Source organism: Lucilia cuprina, chromosome 4 (genome assembly GCF_022045245.1).
Source record: "Lucilia cuprina isolate Lc7/37 chromosome 4, ASM2204524v1, whole genome shotgun sequence".
Classification (NCBI taxonomy): Eukaryota; Metazoa; Arthropoda; class Insecta; order Diptera; family Calliphoridae; genus Lucilia; species Lucilia cuprina.
In genome coordinates, this window is record NC_060952.1 from 92,172,529 (window position 1) to 92,180,261 (window position 7,733).

A 7,733-nucleotide genomic window follows, 5' to 3' on the forward strand; every position below is an offset into this window, starting at 1 on the left:
TTTCTATAAAAATGTTTTTTCTAAATATGATGTTATCTAGATACTGTCCCAAACCATATTTTCTATAGAAAATTTTTGTTATAAACATGATTTCTATAGAAAACATAGAAAAGTATGTCCTTAACAAGATTTCTATAGTAAATATTGTCCCGAAATAAATTTTCTATAGAACATTTTTTTCACAAATCAAGTGTTCTATGGAAAATTTTGTCCCCAACTATATTTTTTATAGAAAATTTTGTCTCAAACTAGACTGAAAAAAAACTTTCCCAAACAAGATTTTCTATAAACATTTCTTCTCAAAAAAGATTTTCTATAGAAAATTTTGTCACAAACTGGATTTTTTTTAGAAAATTTTGTCCCAAATCAGTTCTGTAGAAAATGTTATTCCATACAAGATTTCCTATAGAAAATTATGTCCCAAACAAGATTTTTTATAAAAAATTGTGTCTAAAACAAGATTTTTTAAACACAATTGTGTCCCAATCAAGATTTCCTTGTCCCAAAATAGTTGTTTTAAACAAAATTTTTTCCCCAACAATCAAGTAGAGTTTTTTCTTATAGAAAATGTTGTTCCAAACTAAAATTACCTCATAGACTTCTTGCTAATAAAACTCCAACAAGATTCCAATAGTCCTCAAAAAATTCGTCTTAAAAGTATTAAACACACTTGTGTTTATGTTTCACATAAAGAAAACACACACATACACAAAAAAGAGGGTTTTGAGAAATACAACAAAAATTCAAATGAAATGAAAGGAAAAATCACAGAAACTAAAGCTAAAGATGATGACGAGAACTGTGATGAAGAGGCCTATACGATGGCTGATGTTGAAATTCTCACCCACACACAAATCTACTTTTACTCAGACACACACAGCAACAACAACAAAAAAGCAACAGCCTTGTTTGAATATGCTCATTTTGCAAAAAAAAACAAAACAGCAGAAAAAAGGAAAATAGATGAACGTGCTTGAAAAGGCCTTGTAAAAAACACGAAACAAAATAGTGTTGCATATTTATGGGCGCTTTTTTCCATGCTCATACCATTATATAACTAGTACACTGTTTGGCACTGCTGATGCTCATATTTAAGAAACAAAGCCTACAAACACTCACACACACACACATACACTTTTTATAAAACACTATTTTAAATACATGTACGTGTGTGTGTGTGTGTGCATGATTTTTATAAAGTTATAAGTAATGAAACTAAAAAAAAATAATCGGGTCTTGTAATTAAAACTGAAAAAAAAAATTACACAAACAAAAATTTTTGTTGTTTTTCTGTTTTCGAACAAATATTATTTATTCGTAAAACAACGCAATACATTTGCTTGTAGGGATTTTTGTTCAGCTGTTGAAGCTGTAAATATAATATGTTGCCTGCTTTTAGGCATAAAAACAAATATGAAATTATTAATGATATTTTAAATGAGGGGGTGTGTTTAAACGTATTTTAATGTAAATATAAATTATAAATATTTCTAGAGAAAATTAAGAACCCAAATAAGATTTTCTATAGAAAAACTTGTCTCAATTAGGATTTTTTTTTAGAAAAATTTCTTTTAAACTAGATTTTCTATAAAAAGTTTTTGTCCCAGCCATCAATTTCTATAAAATTGTGTCCCAAATTGGATTTTTCTAGAAATTTTTTTTAAAATAGAAGATTTCTATAGAAATTTTTGTTGCAAGTGAAATTTTCAATAGAATTGGGACATTTTCTATAGAAAATTTGACTTGGAACAAAAATTTCTATAATTTTCCATAGAAAACTAAATGTTCTAAAGACAATGTTGTCCTAAACTAGATTTTATATAAAAAAATTTGTCTCAAACAAGATTGTTAATCGAAAATTATGTTCCAAACTAAAACTTTGGTCTCAAACCAAAAATTTTTATTTTCAAGCTAATTTTTTATAGAAAATTTGTCACAAATAATATTTTCTGTAAATAATTTTGTCACAAATTTTCAGTAGAAAATTTTCTCCCAAAATATATTTTCTATTTAATTTTCTATAGAAAGTTTTATTCCAAACCAAATTTTCTCTAGAAAACTTCGTCCTAAGCCAAGGTTTCTATAGCAATTATGCACCAAACTACATTTTCTATAGAAAATTTTGTCTGTAACTAGATTTTCTATAGAAAATATTGTCCTAAACCTAATTTTAAAGAAAATTTGTTAGAAATAGAATTTTCTAATGAAAATTTTGTTTCAAACTAGATTTTCTATAGAAAATTTTGTACCAAACTATATTTTCTGTAGAAAACAGTGTCCAAACCTAGCTTTTCTTTAGAAAATTATGTCTCAAACTATATTTTCTACGGATAATTGAGTTCTAAACTAGATTTTTTATAGAAAAATTAGTTTCAAACCAAATTTTCTATAAAAAATTTGTCTCAAACCAAATTTTCTTAAAAAATTTGTCCCAAACCCAATTTTCTATTAAAAATTTGTCTCAAACCAAATTTTCTTTAAAAAAATTGTTCCAAACCAAATTTTCTATAGAAAAAATTGTCTCAAACTAAATTTTCTGCAGACAATTATGTCCCCAACTAAATTTTCAATAGAAAATTTTGTCCTAAACTAGATTTGTTATAAAAAATTTTGTCCCAAAGTATGTTCCTTAAGAAAATTTTGGAAACTTTTGTATAGAAAACTGTTGTCTTAAACTAAAATTCAAAATAAAATTTTGTTACAAAAAAGTAAATTTACTATTTTCTATAAAAGAAAATACATATTCTATAGAAAACATTATCTGTAATAAGATTTTAGATAAAAAAATGAAAAAAAGTTGTTGTAAAAATTTAGTTTTTAATCCCTCAAATGCATCGTTTTATTTCACAATTTATTGTAGCCTATTTAAAGGCTGTTTATTTTCTCCATTTTTGTTTTCTATAACACATTTGTATTTTGTTTAAAACTTTTAGACCATTAACGAATTAATTTAATTTACTAAACAACATTGTTTAATAAAATAATAGTATAAATTTAACAAACAAAAAGTGAAGTATGCTTTTAGGTTACAAAAAAGTTTTTTTTTACTTTTTTTCGTATTAATCATTTAATAGAAAGTTTTTTGTTTTTTTGTTTAAAATGACTAAGCAAAACAAAATTGTTGCTAAATTGTGTATAATAAAATATACTTTTTGTTTTTGTTGGGAAACACTAAATAGCAGTTTTTTTAATATTATAAAAGCTGAAAATAAAAAGTTAATTGGTGTCATTTGTTCAACTTGATTTAACTTTTAACCAAAGCACATAATGTTACACACAATGGAATCCTTTAATTCACACACATACACATTTTTAATCAGTTTTATCCTTACGTTTAAATAAACAAATACCCATATATTTAGTATTTATGGGAATTGTATGTGTTTGTCATAAAATCATTAAATATTGTTTACACCCCGCCTTAACATACCCTCTCTCTTATTCTACACATATTTGATATTACATAAATACCGTTACTTTACAATATGTATTTAAACGTATTACGTAAATAAGGGTGCTTAAGAGAAAAATATTTATTTTAAACATCTTAAGTTTATTTCTTATTATTTTTAAATTTTTAATTTAAATATATTTTCTTTTATTTATTTATTTTAAGTTTTAAAAATAAAAACCTTAAAAAATCTTTTAAAAATACAAAAATTTTTAATATTTTTAAAAAATTTCCACCAGGACGTATGATTGATATTAATTAAAGTTAATTTAACAAAAGTTTTAATAATTTAAAAACTATAAAAGATTTTTAATAAATTTAAACGTCAAATTAAAGCTAATAAAATAAGCATTGTATAGTAGTTAAGTTTTCTTTATAATTCAAAAATTTCTTTAATTAAAAAATAAACTGAAATTTTATTTTTTTAATTTTATAAAACATTTAAATCAAAATTAATGCAGCACTCCTTATATAAGTGTTTTTTATTTAATATGTGTAACTACAGTTGCGTGTATATAGAATGTGAGTTTGTGTCTTTAGAATATTTTATGTATTTGTTTTTAATCACACACACACATATATACATATATCTAAAGTATATGTCTCTGTATATAATATGTTTATGTTTATTGATTTTCCATAAAAGATTTTTCTTTATTTCAAAAAAATTTCATCAGCCAGTTCTATTAACGTACAAGTTCGTTATTGTTTAAACAAATTTGAAACTTTATTGTCATTTAAAAAACTCAAGAGGCATTACGTTTTAATCAAACAAACGTTTATGTGTTTAGTATATGGGATTTTTCTTGATAATCACAAATTATTTTTGTTTGCCTTTTTTTTCTTTACATTGCTTAGGATTTTGCTGATGTTTGTTAATGGTTACTTGTTTTTTCACAAATCCAAATAATAATGTTTTCATACTCTAGAGCCTTTTATGTTATGTTTTCAGCTTACATAGGCTTTATTTTTTCTGTATGAAAAATTATAATTATTGTTTTTCGTACATAAATAACTACATGTATGTTGATTTTGATTTTAAACTAAAAATAAGAGCGAAAAATGTTTATTAATTGTGAGAATAGGACGTAAATATAAAAACAAATTATAATAAAAAATATTGAAAAATATAAATATTAAAACTTTTTTAAACAAACAAAATGTTAATAATTTTAAGTGTATGTATAATTTTTGTCAGGGCTGTAACTAAAATTTTATTCGTTTAACACTATACAACAATAATCTTCAATGAAAACTCTTATTTTTGTCAAAAATTTCTTTATTTTTTTAAATTTTCTTAAATTTTACCACACGACGTATGATTAATATTTAATTTGGACTATTTTTATAAAATTTTACAGAACTCCTAAACCATACAAGATTTTTACAAAATTCAAAAGCCATTTAATAGCTAACAAAACAAACTTCTTTTAAAGTTCCTTTTTATAACAAGTTTTTAAAATTTCTTTAAGAAATTTTTAAAATAAAAACCACATTTTTATTTTTTTTAATTCTTTTCTTTTTCTTTTTCAATTACTCCCTTACTTTGCTAGCCTTTACTATAATTTTTTCAAAAATAAAATATTAAAATAAATTAAAACAGAAAGGATTTTAAATTATTTAAGTATACCTAATAATAATTTTTGGCAACACTGTTGCTAAAATTAAATGTATTTAAAACTCTAAAACAAAAACTCTTAACAAAAATTCTTTAATTTTCTATAAATTCTCTTAATTTCTCAATATTTTCTAAAATTTTCCACACTGCGTATGATTAATGTTGAAGTTTAGTTAATTTTACATAATTTAAAAAAACTTCCAAACTTTTAAAGACAAGTTTATTTTAAGGTTAAATGTTATATAAAACTATTGAAAATTTTTTAACAAATTTATTAAAAAACTAAATTTTAGTTTTTTAATAAAAAGTTTTTAAAAATGTTGTCTTTTCTGGTTTTTAATTAACTTTAAAAAATATAATTTCAAATAATTTAAAAAAACAAGTGTACCTATAATTTTTGACAACACTGTTACTATAATTTTAATTGTTTTAAACTAAATAATGTTAATTTGTAATAAAAACCTATAATTTTCTTCATTTTTCCTTTTTTTAATATATTTTTTAAATGTCCCACACTGCGTATGAATAATATATAATTTTGGATAATTTTACAAAAATTTAAATAACTACCAAACTATTAAACATTTTTTAAAAATTCAAACGCCATTTAATAGCCAACAAAACATGCAACATTTAACTTTCATTTCTAATATAAATCTAACAAATTTTTGACATAAAAACTAAATTTTGTTTTTTTAAATAAAATTTTTATAAAAAAAAAATTAAATGTACCTATAATTTTAAGCAACACAGTTTGTACAATTTTAGTTGTTTTATACTTAATAACATAACTCCTTTAAAAACCTTTAATTTTTTATAAATTTTCTTATTTTTAATATTTTCCAAAAATTTCCCACACTGCGTATGATTAATAATTAATTTTGTATAATTTTACAAAATTGTAAAGAACTCTTAAACTATACAAGATTTTTAAAAAACTTAAAAGCCATTTTAAAACTAACAAAATAAGCTTTAATAAACTTAATTTTTTATAATAAACTTTTTTAAATTTCTTTAAGAAATTTTCAAATTGAAAACAAAATTTTGTTTTTATTTCTTGATTTTTGTTTTGACTTTTAAATTAATTAAATTACTTTCTTTATTTAAACTAAATTCAAAATTAACTTTTGTTAACTAGAATTTTAATTACTTGTAATGTCTCTTAGTAAACTTATTTAAGAAAACTATTATTTATCTCTGCTTCTATTGCTAAATTTTTTAAAATCAAAAGCCTTGAAATATTTTCTGTGTTATATTTACTTGTTTTATTTTCATGTTTTCAGTTTCAACAAAATGTTTTACATTTAGTTTTTATATGTATGTGTTTTGTTAAGTTTGCCAAGAATTTCTTTACAGCTCTTTATAATAATTTATCATTTCTTTTTTCTTTTTTGAACAAAAACCATATAAAATAATTACTTTAACTTGCAAAATAAAGAAAGGTCCTCTTTAATCTCCATAGAGAGAGAGAGAGCGATAAAGGCAAATATTTTTGTCTCGTTGTAGCCAAGTCTGCATTTTAATTAGCCTTAAATTAGTAAAAGTGATTTTGAATTGTCAGTTTTCCAATGGCTGTAATATGCAAAACAGTAGTTATAACTTTTGGCCTGTTTATCTCAATCAATGTTTAGTGCAATGAAAGCCAAGTAAGGAGGTTAGAGGCCAGCAAATTAATAAATAGATTTAAGAGATAATAATAGTAATCATAAATTGAAAAAATACTGCAGTAGCAAATGCAAAAAAACTCGAATAAATGTTTTGCTATAAAAGCAAATTGCAAGGCGTATGATTAATATTTAATTTTTGAACTATTTCACTAAAACAGCTAAAACTTTTGAGGAACTTTTGTTATAACATACAAATACTATTAAAGCCAATAGCTTAAGCCTCCACAACAAGCTATTAAGTTTATTTAAAATTTTTCTTATAGTTTGTTTTTTCCTATATTTTCCAATAAAATTCAATTAAACTTTTTTTTCATATATATTTCTTTCCCCCTTTTTAATTTATTGTTCTCCTAAGTCTTGGGTATTAGTTATGCTACATAACTACAATATTCTATTATCTTTTAATCTATTTGTCTGTATTTTCAATTTCTTAGTTTTCTTGCCACTAACTAAGTCTCTGTTCGGAATAAATATACACTTAAACTTTTCATTAAGGCCTTAAGTATACTCAGCATGCCAGCAATGATAAGTTGGTGATGATAATCAAGATAATGAATTTATATTTTTAACAAATTTGTAAATAAATCTAAAGCTGTTGTAAAACAGAATAAGATATTTAAAGGATTTATAAATAAAAACAACAAATATATATATTTTTTAAAATATTTAAGCGAAAATACGCCTTAGGACTGAATTATTATTTTAAAGATTGAAATGCATGAATAATGTTCTTTACAGTAATGTAAGTATTATCTCAATATTTGTAGAATATTTTGCTGCTAAATGCTTATTAGCTTTAAGATAAAAAATTGGATTTAATAAAAGGAATATATATTAATCATACCCTTAGTTCTAAATCAGTTCTAGTTTAGTTTTAGTTCATTTCAGCTCTAGTTCAATTCTTGTTCAGTTCTAGTTCAGTTCTAGTTCAGTTCTAGTTCAGTTCTAGTTCAGTTCTAGTTCAGTTCTAGTTCAGTTCTAGTTCAGTTCTAGTTCA